General features: G+C 41.5%; 1 protein-coding gene across 1 annotated transcript in view; it reads left to right on the top strand.

The window, feature by feature from the left end:
• The first annotated feature begins 8,655 nt into the window (after positions 1-8,655).
• Positions 8,656-15,162, top strand: part of NCKAP5 (NCK associated protein 5) — a 971,589-nt gene continuing 965,082 nt past the window's right edge. Inside the window, exon 1 of the mRNA XM_045066498.1 lies at positions 8,656-9,113. The gene's annotated coding sequence lies outside the window, so the exon portion shown is untranslated. The remainder of the gene's footprint in view (positions 9,114-15,162) is intronic.

Genomic DNA, 15,162 nt, shown 5'->3' with positions numbered 1-15,162 from the left:
AAGGAGAAAGAGGCTCCCTACCAACCTGGGAGCCTGACTCAGGGTTTGATTCCAGGACCCTGGGATCATGACCTGAGTGGAAGGCAGATGCTTAACTGACTGAGCCACTCAGGTGCCCCAGCCTTCCCTCTAATTTAATGGAAGGGGACAAAAGTAGAATGGAGAGAAGACGTTGAAAAATGGCCAATGGGGAAGATAATAAAAATGCCCTTTGAGTTTGATGACTTTGAAAGATTAATGGTTTTCAAGTACGTCCATACTTATAAAAGTAGGGATTTTTTTTGTTGCTTCTAAAAAAAAAATAAAGGATGGGGCACCTGGCTGGCTCAGTGGGTAAAGACTCTACCTTTGGCTCAGGTCATGATCCCGGGGTCCTGGGATTGAGCCCTGCATCGGGCTCTCTGCTCAGCAGGGAGTCTGCTTCCTCCTCTCTGTCTGCCTCTTTACCTACTTGTGATCTCTGTCAAATAAATAAATAAAATCTTTAAAAAAACAAATAAATAAAATAAAATAAAATATGATAACATTTCTTTTTGAAATGACCCTTAAAACTATTAAATAATTACATGCGCCTGTATCATGAAGTCATCTTAAAGATTTACCACACTGGGTAAGTCTAGTGAGCAAACTGCCTTGTGGGCCCATGTGTTTTCTGGATTCTTTCACATCTAATTAGAATTCAGTCACACTCAGCTCAGAAGCCCTATAGAAGACCTTGATGATGTTATTTACCATTACAGGTATTTACCATTATAAGACTTTTCTTAGCAACTGATTTTGCCTGTACAGCTAAAGACAATGTCAGTAGGTGCTTCAGTACATGGTGAAAATGTAAGTCCAGAGTACTTGAGAAGAGGTCTGTGAAAGAATGTCTCAGTTGTCTTCATGCTTAGTAGCTTTAGTCCAGCCATGGCCATGGAGGGAAAGAGAAGTTCATATAAACTAAGGACCACTAAGAAACCAGATACTTTCATATGTATTATCTAAGTACTTTTTAAAAAATCTTACTATCAGGTCCTTAGAAATGAGGTCAAGAGAGGTCAAGGCACCTCTCCAAGGGGGCACAGTTAGTAAATGACAGAGCAAAGGCAGACCCTATGTGTGTCCAATTGAGAGGACTGACACCTTTTAATTGAGACCTGATGCTTCTGCCTGAACAGAAGAGTTTCTTTTTTGTCAGAAAGAAGTATATAGCACAGACTTGGGTTGGGCAGTTGGTCAACCTGAAAACAAGCCTTAAGACAAGTTCAGGCCGAGAGACCCTCATTTCTTCTTCTTCCCCTGCATGGCTCCCTGTAGACCCATCCTTTTCCTTCACCTAAGCTCTGGTCTCTGGGGAGGATTAACATGATAGAGAATAGCCAAGGTAAGTTCATAGACAAGAAATGCCCATGAGAAAGAAAAAAAGAAAGAAAAGAAAAGGAAAGAAATGCCCGTGAGAAAATCTATAATTCTAAGATAACAAAAAAATGATTTTTGTGTGTGTGTGTGTGTTTTTGTTGTTGTTTGTTTTTTTTTTGTAGTTTTTGAGCCTTGACCAAAAAAATCACTTTGCACAGAATGCTTTAGTAAAACATCTTCCTGGGCAGAAAACAAACAAACAAAAATGACAAGTTTAAGATATCTCTATCAAACTGTGCATCTGCATAGACCAATGCGGATGTGAAGAGAAGACATCCTTACCTTGGTGAAGGTAGTAGAAGGACAAGCAGGGCACCAAAGTGAAGCCAGATGGAGAGATGGAGCTGGGACTTTGTGCGCAGCTGCTCAACTCCTAAATCCCAGGGCAGAGTGTTACCACAAGGGGCAGGATAGGCAGTGGCGAGAAGCCAGATTTCCTGGTTCGAGTCACAGCTCACCATTTATGTCATTGTGAGTGAGGACAACTAACAGAGCCTTAGTTCTTCCACCTATAGAATTGGAGTAATAACACCATCTACCTTCATAAAGCTATACTATATGAGGTTCTTGAAATAAGATCTGCCACAGAGAAAGTAATATGCATGGATGTCTCTCCAACATGCTATTGAATTGTCTTTTCAAGTAGCCAGCACATGAAACCTTGGAAGATATGAGAGTCTATCAAGACTTTATATGTGACAAAAGTTAGGAAGAATCACTTACCAGAAATGCATTTCTAAACCTCAGAGCATTAATTTTAATTCTCATTCACTATTTTGATGACTTCTTCCATGGTCAAGATAAAATGGAAGTTGGAATTCTATATTTGTTTTCAGCACCTGCTGTCATACATGTTAAGTCACCATCTGTGGCTTCCAGAATATTGGTTGATTCACCCCTAATCATCTTTTTTTTAAAAGATTTAATTAATTAATTTATTTGACAGACAGAGATGACAAGTAGGCAGAGAGTCAGGCAGAAAGAGGATGAAGCAGGCTCCCTGCTGAGCAGAGGAGGGACTCCGATCCCAGGACCCTGGGATCATGACCTGAGCCTAAGGCAGAGGCTTTAACCCACTGAGTCACCCACGCGTCCCCACCCCTAATCTTCTGACAGCTCTTTAAATATTGGTGCTTTAAAGTGCACTCGTTGAATACAAATACAAGTCAGGGTGTTTTTCTCTCCTCTCTGACTCTGTCTCTGTCCCTCTCCCAGCGATAAATCGTTATCTGTTCCCTGAATAAACAACGTCTGGATTCCCTGGTGCTCAGCAGTCCACTGATTTCATTAAAAGGTTGTCTCATCCAGCTCTGAATCTGGAGTCTGGTTTCTGAATGGCCAGCAAGATTTATTTTCCCTGGTGGTTGGAGCTGATATATTTTATCAAGGCAAACCCCCACACAACAAAGGAATAAATACATGGGGTGGATTCATTTGCATAAAGTAAGTGAACCCCATCAGTAAGCCCCATTTATTTTGTTATCAGAGAACTAGCCCTGTGCTAGCCGCACCCATCAGCAGACCGCCTCTCTGACCTTTCTCTTTGCAGTTCACACCGCAGTTCACTGTCTAAGTAGCAGCCAATCTTTTCTGAAATCAATGTCATAGTTTCACACCCAAGGGCTTTGACCTCGCTAGGTACTGGACTTGTGGGGATAAGGAGGCTTTAATGAGAGGTACTGCCTCACCCCCACAGTCCCATTGACTGTTACCATGAGCTTCCTGCTTGCTTCTTGTTGCTTCCTTTAGAGTTGGAAGGCAGTGTGGTTTAAGGAAAACATATATAAGACTGGGTTTAAAACTTGGCTCTGCCGGGGCGCCTGGGTGGCTCAGTGGGTTAAAGCCTCTGCCTCCAGCTCAGGTTATGATCCCAGGGTCTTGGGATGGAGCCCCGCATCGGGCTCTCTGTTTAGCGGAGAGCCTGCTTCCCACTCTTTCTCTGCCTGCCTCTCTGCCTAGTTGTGATCTAACTTGGCTCTGCCAATTTCTCTCTGTGAAAATGTGAACAAAAGTGTTAATACATCCAAGCCTGAGTTTATGGATCTTTAAAATAAAGATAAGTACAATTTCCTCCTTAGCCTTTTGTAAGGATCAAAAAAGGCAGTGTAAGTAGTGTTTAGCATCATACCTGCCACATAACAAGGGCCTATCCAATGTTTCCTACCGTGTTTTCCTTCTTCCTTTTCTTCCTTCTTCTCTCTCCTCCTTCCCTTCTCTTTATTCCTCACCTGCGATCATCATTTTGCCCAGGGCTACTTGTGGGATTCTAAGTTACAGCTTCTCAGGTAATTGTCACTTTTAGGAGCTGAGATGTGATTCTCTGACTCCTGAAGGTTGAACGTTATCCTTAGGGATCTCCATCAACTGTCAGCCTCCCTTCTTATTCATGGGACACTCCTCAGTAGACATCAAGGCATTAACCCCAGGTCCTTAAGGCTCATCTTTCTCCAAAATTTGATGATTTGCCCCGTGCCTGTAACTACTGTTGTTATCTCTTAGGAAAAATTACCAGCCAACAGAGAAGTTTGACTTATTTGGGAGATGCTTGATAAATGTTTGATGAATTGGACTTATGTTGGCGAAGCTCTGGGCACTCAAGGAGTATGAGATTCAGCTCATGGGTATCAGGTGTGTTGGGAATCATTTTTATCAAATATATCAACAATCTTGGCTTCTGGAAAGATAGCTAGGTGTTGAGTTAAGACCCAGAGCTCTAGAATCATATGGGCTCTTCTCTCTTCCTCCGACAGATTTCTTAATCTCCCTGTGCCCCAATTTTCCCATCTGTGAATGGTCAATAGTAACGTGCTTCTGGAGTAAACAAGAAGTGTCCTCCTAGTCACCTGTTATAGGCTGAATTATAACCCCTTGCTCCAATTTGTATATGGAAGTCCTAACCTAATACCTCCGAATGTGACTGTATTTAGGTATAGAATCTTTGAAGAGGTAATCATTTAAAATGTGGTCTTTAGGTAGGCCCTAATCTAATCTCACTCATATACTTATATTTTTTAAATTTTATTTATTTATTTGTCTCAGAGAGAGAGAGAGAGAGAGAGAACGTACAAGCAGGGGGAGCAACAGGCAGAAGGAGAAGCAAGCTCCCCCCTGAGCAGGGAGCCCAATGCAGGACTCAGTCCCAGGACCTGGGATCATGACCTGAGCTGAAGGCAGATGCTTAACTGACTGAGCCACCCAGGCATCCCTAACTCATATCCTTACAAGAAGAGGAGATTAGGACATAGATACACACAGAAGAAAGACCGTGTAAAGACACAGGGAGAAGATGGCTACCTACAAGACAGAAGAAGTCAACCCTGCTGATACCTAGCCTCCAGGACTGTGAGAAAATAAATTTCTGTTGTGTAAGCCTCTGGGTCTATGGCACTTGGCGATGGCAGCCCTAACACAGTAATGTATAACCCCATGTTAGGACGATTTCTCACTCAGCCCTGTGATCCTGGGCAGGGCCTTGTGCTCAGTCAGCATGAACTCCATTAATACCAGTCTGATTGAATTGAACAGATCAAATGTTTTGTTGGTTTTTCTTGCTGGGTTGTTTACTTCCTGGTGAATAATGTCCCTAAGCCATGGGCTGGCCATGTTTAAGACAAGGTTACTGCTTCCCCAAGCAGAAACCCTTTATGGTCATCTTTTAAAAAACAGCATTAGTCTACTTGCTGTTTGTCTTGATTTGTTTATTTCCTGAAGAACCAAGAAACCTGGGATTTGACTTTTTTCAGTGATTTGGCCATCTGCCTTGTGCGAGTCTTCTGGTTGGCCAGAAATCAGGACTTTGTTGCTTCATCTGTCTTCTTGGATTCTGACCTACTGCCTGACTGACCTGGGTTTGTCATGGGGGTTTTGAGTGCTTTCCAAGCTTCCATGGCTTTACTGTTTCCATGACTGAAGAGCGGGACGAGTGTGCATAGTCTAATCTTGGGTGGCAGGTTTAGTTACTATACCTATGGGTAGTGGTCTTAGTGCTATCCATGGACACATGAGTAAGTTGGGGCCCTGTCAGGGTCAGTGCAAGAAAAGTAACATAATGGGCATTTGATTTGTTTTCAGTAGCACAAAGACCTTCCATCAGAACCTTTCTCTTCACCTTCCTGGTTCTAACCCTTGACATTTCTATGACTTCTAGAATCTACCAGATCATTCTAATGGATTGTTCTGCATCCCAGAACATGGTTTCTTACTTTGTGTCCATGACTCACCATATGCCCCTATATGGTCCCGTATTGGTCAGCTGTAGTCTAAGGAATTCCTCACCTACTGAAACCCAGTCTTCAGATTATGGGTAAAGAAGGGCAGCATAAACTGACAAGCTCTGGCAGGGAGTTAAAACAGGATCACTTTGCTACTCCTTGGACACTGTGAACTTTCAAATCTGCCTCTACCAGGATACAGAATAAAATATTCTAAGTGGCCGAGAAGAACTTACATCAAAAGATCTAAGAATTCCTAGGTGGCCTTATTCTATGAAGGCTATGCCCTGTGTCATATGTAGATCAGAGACCCTTATAGAAGCGGCATGCTCAGGCTGTGGATGAAAGTGGTTCATACAGAGTAAGACAAAGTGTTAGGACTTGGGCACTTGAAATAAACCTGGAGGAATGAAAGTAGACTGGAGCCAGGAGAATAGTGGGCAAGTCAGAATGGGGAATCACTTGGGCAGGCTAACATAGGACCATGTGTAGCAAAAGGAAGTGTTCAGGTTGTTTTATTGGCTTTCTAGGAAGTCATTAATCATTTCTTGCCTTAATTATCCCTTTAAAAAAATAATAGTTTGGACCAGCCAATTTCTAAATTTTATTCTATTTCTAGAACGTGAATCTATTTTACTTGCTAAGCACCAGTATCATTGGCTAAGTACCAGTATCAGAGGAAGGTGTTAATGTTAATGTTCTAGAGGTCCAGCTAACATATACAAGAACCAGCAACATTAAGTATTTGATGTCTAAGAACAACTTCTTTCCTAGAAGGAAAAAAAATATATATATATATATACACACACACATATGTATATATGTATATATATACATATATATGTATATAATATATATAGAAACTATACTATATATATTGTATAGTTTCTGTTAAGGCCAAGGCAGGTGAAAATTCAGGTGTAAGGGCTGATCTTGGACAACACCTTTGGGAGCACAAGATGACCCATGAGACAATAACTTGTGAGCCACTGGACCTTGCAGTATTGGGTAGACAATGCCTGAATCTTTGGAATTGAATTTAATTTTGTCAAACCTTGAATCAAGGCTCTAGAATAATTTAAAAATGGATGATGGTTATACATGGAGCTTTCTGTCCATAGAATGACAGTTGGGGAATGGATGTATGAGAAAGAAAAAAAAGTCTCTCTGAAACAGTAAGATGAAGTATGGTGATAGAGCCAAATCTTGAACCATTGGCTCAGGGGAGACCAGTCAGAACCTGCCATATCACTTTCACCCCCTGTGTTTGCTGGAGTCTTCTTCCCAAGTAACCTTCCCCAATCCTCTCAGTGGCTCCAAAATCTTAAGTAGAATGTTGGGCATGCCAAAAGCAGGGTGTTAGCCACACCCTCAGTATGGTCTTCCCAGTGCTTTCCAATTCCAACCATGTGTTGAAATGGATAGATTTATGCTATGTGTGTCAAGACCAGCTGCTTAATTTGCTGGACCCAATGCAAAATGAAAATGCAAGGTCCCTGGCTCAAGAGTGAAGGATTTCAAGATAGCAGCAACTCAGCATTATTCCAAGGGCAGGTCCTTTCTGAGCTGGGGGCTCTGTGTGACTGTGCAGGTTTTGTGCCCATGGAGGTGCCCCCCATCCTTTCTCCTAATCTTCTGCTCCTCTGTCTTTCTGCAAATGAAGCCCATTAACTGTTTTTAGTCTCTGAGCCATTCAGCAAATTGACTGAAGCAACTTGCGTACACCATTCTTTCTCTTGTACTGTCTTGTTATGAACCACAATTTTATTGAAGGGAGGAAAAGGCATTAGAACAAATTTGACAATGTTCTCTGGCTCACATTTTCCATTGAGAGACATCCTCAGAGTGCCAAGATCCTCCTAGATATTCTGACTCTGAACCAGGGGTTCTTAATGAGGGGTGAAGGTCAGGTTACTTATGATGTTTCTTCAAAATATACTTCCCAGAGTTCCTAAATCTGTAAACCCAGTTTATATAAGCTATTGGAAATGCTTCTCAGCAAAATATTGGTAAAGACCCACTTAGGGTACCTGGGTGGCTCAGTGGGTTAAGCCTCTGTCTTCAGCTCAGGTCATGATCTCAGGTCATGAGCTCAAGGTCCTGAGATCAAGTCCTGTATCAGGCTCTCTGCTCAGCAGGGAGCCAGCTTCCCCCTCTCTCTGCCTGCTTCTCTGCCTACTTGTGATCTCTCTCTCTCTGTCAAATAAATAAATAAAATCTTAAAAAAAAAAAAAGACCCTCTTAAAGGCTATTGCATTTCTTTGTTACTTTATACATCTTATCAATATTTTATTTTTAAGACATACATACATGTATATGTGCATATGCCCCCCCCCTTCCCCCTTGATTAGAATCTGTTTAAACTGACATTTGTCTTTGAGTGTTTTAAACTTCAGTATGGCTCATAAATTCTGGGTAGTGATGATTATCCGCTTTGACTCAGAGTGAATTTATTTGTGACTGGATCTAGTGGAGGCCACAAACTAATTATTGCAACCGACCAAGAAAAATACAGGGAATGAGGAAATGCCACAAGTATTGACAATATTTATTGTAGCATATGGCTAATGTACAAAGAGGTAATAGAATGATGTATCTCAGGGGATCATTCAAAAGGAAAATTACTTAAATTAACTTTTCAAGCAAACCGAATTATGCATTATACCCCCTCCTGTAATGCTATACAAAGTCAATGTTTGTGAAGAGTAGAACTGGAGGCTATAAATCAAGCCTTTCATAAGAACTGTTGTGTCTGCAGAGATTTTTTTTTTCTTTTGCATTTCTGCTTTTAGATGAATGAAGAATTTTCTCAGCAAATTATTAATTATTCCTTCTTGCCTATAGAACGGAGTTCACTGTAGTTATGTAGGAGTCAATGGTATTCAAACTGCAGCTTTTGATGAAGTAATCGGCCGCTTCTGGGGCCTCCTTCAGCTGCCCTGGGCGTGCTTCACATGCAAACGACTGCCAAATGGATTCTTTCGACATTCCAGCCAATTAAAATACATTTAAAGTGCAGCTGGTGGAGAGGCAAGCCGGGCGGGCGGTTGTGCAGAGAACTTCAGGGCAGGGAGACAAAAAACAAACTTTGCAGAGAGCCCAACTTGGGCAGCCCAGCCTGGCGTTTGGGGGCAGTGGAGAAAGTCACAAAAAGAGGCTGTCTTTAGCTCTTGTCAGAATCAAAGATGACACTTTGCGCGCCACCTTGAAAGACACAAAGGAGGGAAGCATGTTTGTTAGGGTGTCAGTTTTCTCCCCTTGCCTCTTGAAACTCGGTGCGTTGGCTGGTTGCCCAATGTGGTGCTGCATACAAATATTGACAGAACACAGCGGTGTTTGTTAAACCCCGGGCTGGGGAAGCCGGTGATTAAAACTCTTGAAGGAAGATCCGAGAACCCCGGGAACGCTCATCAATAGCCTTAGAACATTGACGAATGAAAGAGAAAGCACTGAGTGGGCTAACGTGAAACACTCACCGTCCCTGTCTGCTATGCCTGTTCGGTAAGGACAGAATTTTCTTTTCTCTTCCTTTTTTATTTCTTCTTTAGTATTTATGTCGGTGCGGAGGAAAGAGTGTCAGCCGTGCTTAGCGCTGGGCTCCTGAGCTCTGATGTGCACGGTGCAGGGTTTGCCTGGGACTTTTCTGGAGGACGTGAGGGGATTGCTGTGTAAATAGACACAAGGCATTACCCAGCACGTGGAGCCAGCCAGTGCTTTGCCAGAATTCAAAGTGATACATTTTTAAATGTTTGCCTCCACGGGTCTGTCCCCAGTATTTGTTGCATGTGTCCAGGTGTCCCGAGATGGATAGCGGGGAGATTCCTCTGGTGAACCAGCAGTTAGGAGGTACAAGACTGTTTAATTTTTATTTTCATTTAAAACCTTCCCTGGCGCATTCTGCTCCCGCCCCCACACCTATGCAGGCAGAAAGCGTTTTCTTCTTCCTAGGTTACTGTTCAGGCAAGCACCAGCATTCTGTTTTACTCAAGCAAGTCCGAAATGTTTTCAAATGCTTTGCTTTATCTTGCCTTTGATTAGAGAAGCTGCCAGATTAGGAATTTGTTTGGAGTCCGTCTTCTCTTAACGCTTTAAGGAGGCAGCTGCGTTTGGACTATCTCTGTGGTTCTGGAAGCTCACTGAATGCCCCGCTCTGTGCATCGTTCGCAGATATCCATCTTAAATTCCTGAGAATGCTAAAGTGAGAGTATGGCTGAGCCGGGACATTGATTCCTACCCATCAATTTTCCGGGGAAAGACACACAAAGTTCCTGATTGTTTCCGATATTAGCTTGTTACGGTGGGCCCTTTGGGGCTTCAGTTTTGTTCATTGCAAACAAAGAATCTTGCACATTTCACGGTGAAGGATCACGTTGCAGTGTCCTGAGCTCAGTTAAATGCGCTTTATTAATCTTTAATGTGCCAGTAGCTCTGAGGCTCTGCCAAGCTGAGACTTTCCAAAACTCTCCAAGCTACCTGCTGCCAAGATAAACGGTGGTAGGCCCAAAAGGGATATTTTAAGGAAACTTGCAACAGCAAAGTTTTACCCATTGAGTTTCTCTTGAGTCAGTGAAAGAAATCTTAAATAAAAGAGATTTCGGCAAGAACTGCTTCAGCTCTGTACCCTCTGTGTACGAGATCTGCTGGTAGGAGTCCGCCTCCTCACACGGCGGTCTAGGCTCCACGTGGGAGAGAGAATAAGGCGCTCTACTGTATGGGGGTTGGGTGGTGTTTATGAAGTGGGTGCTGTGTAAAGGGAGACATGTGTGAATGCAGAAGGCTTTCCTGCCTGTGGCAGTGTCTGAGCTCAGAGAAAAACAAGACTACACATGGGACGGGCCGCTTGTCCAACACAACCGTTTCAGACATACCAAAAGAGCCACAGATGGGCAGTGGTCACAGAAGTACATTGGGACTTAGAAATCTAACTTTGTACAGAAGAAAAAAAATGGGACAGTGTGCTCCAGGGAACGGGGCACTGAGGTGACTTGATGACTCAGAGGGCGATGTGGACCTAGGTTTGACCAGGTCCTGGAGAATGTAAGGCTGTGGCCCCTTAGGGCTATAGTTTGACTCATCAGGCCAACACAGGGTGAACGGTATCATCCTCATTATTTGAGGATGCAGATAATAGACAAAAGGGACCCTGCCCTTTAATAGTGACTTAACCTGCCAGGGTCGGGTCGGGTCAAACTGAGGAGAATGCTGAATTAGGGCTAGGAGGAGCTTTGAGATTTGTTTCTGACTTAGAGTCACTGAAGCAAAGACTTTACAAATACTTGCAGGCATGATGGGTAAGGATCAAGAGTGAGGGATGGTCTCAATTAAGCAGGAAGTTTTTTTTTAATTGAAGTATAATTAATATACAATGGTTAAACAGATGGATTTATTGCCTTTATTATTTTATTTTATTTTTTAAAGATTTTATTTATTTGACAGAGATCACAAGTAAGCAGAGAGGCAGGCAGAGAGAGAGGGGAAGCAGGTCCCCTGCTGAGCAGACAGCCTGATGGAGGGCTCGATCTCAAGACCCTGAGATCATGACCTGAGCTGAAGGCAGAGGCTTTAACCCACTGAGCCACCCAGGCACCCCGATTTATTGCCTTTAGAATCTAGTACAGTCTCCTTACTGTGGCCTAAAACTGAGTTGGTTTATCAACCTGCATGACAGGCCAAAATCTGCCCATACTTTGTTCTTATAAATAAAGTTTTATTGCAACACGGCCATACCCCTGTATTTACATGTTGCCTATGGCCACTTTTGTGCTGCAACAACAGGGGTGTATAGTTTCAACAGAGTACCTATAACCCCCCAAAGCCTGAAACATTTACTATCTGGCCTTTCACAGATAAATTTGAGAGGCAAGACATGGAGAACAACACTTCTCCAATGCTGTGTGCTGAAGGACCAGTTTTGTTTTGGTTTTTGTTCAAATTTTCAGTCTGTTGTGGAGTGATCGTTTTCTTAAATGTGATAAAAATGTTGCTTGACTGCTGTGACAATGTCAAACTGCTACAACATTTCTAAACATTTACTCCTATGTTTTGGACTTCTCGTGGGTCCTGGACAAATGGTTTGCAGACTGGCACCAGACTGGGCCAGACTCTGAGTGGCTGTAGAACCTGCTTGGGTTTCTAGTCTTATCTCATGCGCTTTGTCCCCAATCTCCAATCATGCTGTTGTTCTTTCTGAGGATGGAATACAACAAACTCTTTTCCAAATCTGGGTCTCTGCTCCTGATGTTTGTTTGGTCCAGAAATCTCTTTCCCTGCCTTCTCTTAGCACCTCCCTTCCCTAGGTCTTGGTTTCAATTCACTCCCTCAAGGAGACTTTGGAACGAATCCCTCTGAAAAACCTTTCCTCATCTTATATCTCTCTCCTTTTAGAGCACTTCTGACAGTGAATATGTGCCTTTTTTTTTTTTAATTTATCTTTCTATGATATGTTTTCCTGTATTGCTCTGGAGTCAGTAACAGATAATACAATCTATTCCAGCTTGTTTAAGCAGGAAGGGAGTTCACACTGGTTTTAGGTGACATATGCAGTCTTACAGGAACTGGAGACTGGCAGAGCTTCTGAGCTAATGCTTGGAACGGCACAAGAGAATTGGCCACTCTGTGTTGGTCACTGTACAAAAGTCAAAATTGGGAAGTTGATGCCACCACTGCCCACTCTAGGGTCACACCATCATCTCCTCCACCAAAGTGGGAATCTCTGTTTCTTGAAACACATGAAGCTAGGGACAGGTTACTGGGACTTTGCTAAAGAGACTACATGATACTTAACCCTCTGGCAGGAGCAGTAGAAATGCAACATCTACCTCATGATCTTTTACTCTGACTTCAAAATCCCACTGATGGGGGTTTTCTGAGTGAAATCTGGATCACAGCAGAGCCTAAGCTCTCAAAGGGTTAGGTAAAGTCCATCTTAGTTTTTTCAGTCTCTACTGCTAGAGTGGAGTCACCAGAATCTACCACCATATCCTCGGGGAAGGTAATGTCCATGAGGGCAGGGGACTTGTCTTCTTGTTCATCACCCTCTACCAGTGTGAAGATTAGCACCCAGCATGTGTAGGGGCAGCCGGGTGGCTCAGTTGGTTAAACCTCTGCCTTCAGCTCAGGTCATGATCCCAGAGTCCTGGGATTGAGCCCCAGGTCAGGCTCCTTGCTCAGCAGGGAGTCTGCTTCTTCCTCTCCCTCTGCTCTTCTCCCTGCTTGTTCTCTCTCTTGCTCTCACTCACTCCCTCTCTCTCAAATAAACAAGTTCAAAAAATCTTAAAAAAAAGATTAGTGCCTGGCATTTGTAACATACCCAATAATTGTTGATCATGGGAATGCATGTATGAGTTAGTGAATGACATGTTTCTTGGAAGTCTGATTTATAGGAGGGTAGCATGTGGTGTACATGAGAGAGATTAATGCAAGTGTATCAGTTTGGGAAATGTCTCTGTAGTGAGAGATGGAAGACTACATATAGACAATGCTCTCACTTTTGAAACATACCTTGTTTTTCAAAATGGAAACATACTCATGTAGCTTCAGTGAGCCAGTCTGTTCAGAGATGGGAGCTCTCTGGTTACTTCCTTGTATTATCATTTATTGAGGGATTATTATGACATATCCACTACACTAAGGGCTACCTATGCATTAACTCATTCAATCTGAAAATACCTTGATGAGGTAGGCATTATTTCCATTTATTCAGAAGAAGCAGAGGCTTTGTTCCTCTGATTTCCAGAGTTGCTATATTATACTATTTTAAATGTCCATCTTTCAAAAAAGCTGATGAGACATACAAAAAACCATGAAAGTATATTACATAGATGGGGCAAAGAAAGCAGTCAATAGAAATGATCTTTGAGGAAGACCCAGTATTGGACTTACTACACAAAGATGTTAAGCCAGTGATCATAAATATGTTCAGAGAACTAAAGGAAGTCATGTCAAAAGAAACAAAGGAAAATATGAGAAGAATATATCAGCAAATAGAATATGAATAAAGAGAAATTATGGGAAAAATGAATAGAAATTTTGGAGCTATAAAGCACAATAACTAAAATGAAAAGTTCACTAATACAATTCAATAGCAACTTTTAGTAGGCAAAAAATTCTGAAAACTTGAAGACAAATCAAAGGAGATTATTCAATATATAAACAGAAAGAAAAAAAGAATGAAAAAAGGAAGTAGAAATTCAGAGACTTGTATTACACCATCAAGTGTACCAACATGTACATAATGGGAGTATGAGAAGGAAAGGAGAGATAGGAAGGGACAGAAAGAATACTTAAAGAAATAATGCCTGAAAATGATGATGTAAAACATGAATCTACATATTCAAAAAGCCCAATGAATTCCAAGTAGGGTAAACTCAAAAAAGTTCACTCTGAGCTATGTCATAATCAGATTGCCAAAGTCCAAACAATCTGGAAAGCAGCAAGGGAGAAGTGTATGGTATTGTTTCACTAATATTAAAAGCAGATTTCTCATCAGAATCCATGAAGTCTAGAAAGCCAGAGGATGACACATTTAAAATAGTTAGAGAGTAATAGAAGAAAAGTCTTTTCAACATAATGGTTCTGGGACAGAGGTATATCCACAAGTAAAAGAATGAAGTTGGACCCTTAACTCATACCTTATACAAAAATGAACACAAAATGGATCACAGAACTAAATGTAAGAGGTAAAACTATAAAAAACTTACAAAGAAAACATGGGACTAAATCTTCATGATTCAGGATTAGGTAGTTTTCTCAGATATGACACCAAAAGCAAGTGATGAAAGAAAAAGCAGCTAAGTGGGACTTCATAAAAATTAAAAGCTTTTGTGCTTCAAATTACATCATGAAAAAAGTGAAAAGACAACCTACACAATGAAAGAACATATCTACAAATCATATATCTAAGAAGAAATTTGTATTCCATACAATGGAATATTATTCAACAAGAATACATAAAGAACTTCTACTACTCACTCATAATACTCAAAGTAACTCGTTTTAAAAATGGGCAAAGGATTCAAAGTAATTTCAAAGTAATTTCTCCTAAGAAGATAAGCAAACAGCTAACAAGCACATGGAAATATGTTCAGCATCGTTAGTCATTAGGGTAAACACAAACCAAAACCAAATGAAATACCACTTCATATCCGCTAGGATGACTGTAATTAGAAAAAAATAAACAATAATGAATGTTGGTAAGGATGTAGAGAAATTAGAACCCTCACATGTTGCTGGTAGGAATGTAAAATGGTACAGCCATTTTAGAAAAGATTTGGCCATTTCTCAAAATGCTACAAATAGATCTCCTGTTTGATGCAGCAATTCCTCTTCTAAGTATATATACTCAAGAGAATCATACATGTATGTACACACAAAAATGTTTACATGAATGTTCTTAGCAACATTATTCATAATTACCAAAAAGTGGAAAGAACCCAAATGTCTGTCAACTGATAAATGGATAAACAGAATATTATCAAGCCATATAAAGGAATTAAGTACTGATACTGCAATGTGGATGTACTTTGAAAACATGCTACATGAAAGAAGTTAG

The sequence above is a fragment of the Mustela putorius genome, unplaced genomic scaffold, assembly GCF_011764305.1.
Source record: "Mustela putorius furo isolate JIRA1106 unplaced genomic scaffold, ASM1176430v1.1 tig00003867_pilon_pilon_pilon, whole genome shotgun sequence".
In the NCBI taxonomy this organism is placed as follows: domain Eukaryota; kingdom Metazoa; phylum Chordata; class Mammalia; order Carnivora; family Mustelidae; genus Mustela; species Mustela putorius.
Note: the sequence above shows the minus strand (reverse complement) of the source record. Positions and strands in the feature narration are given on the sequence as shown.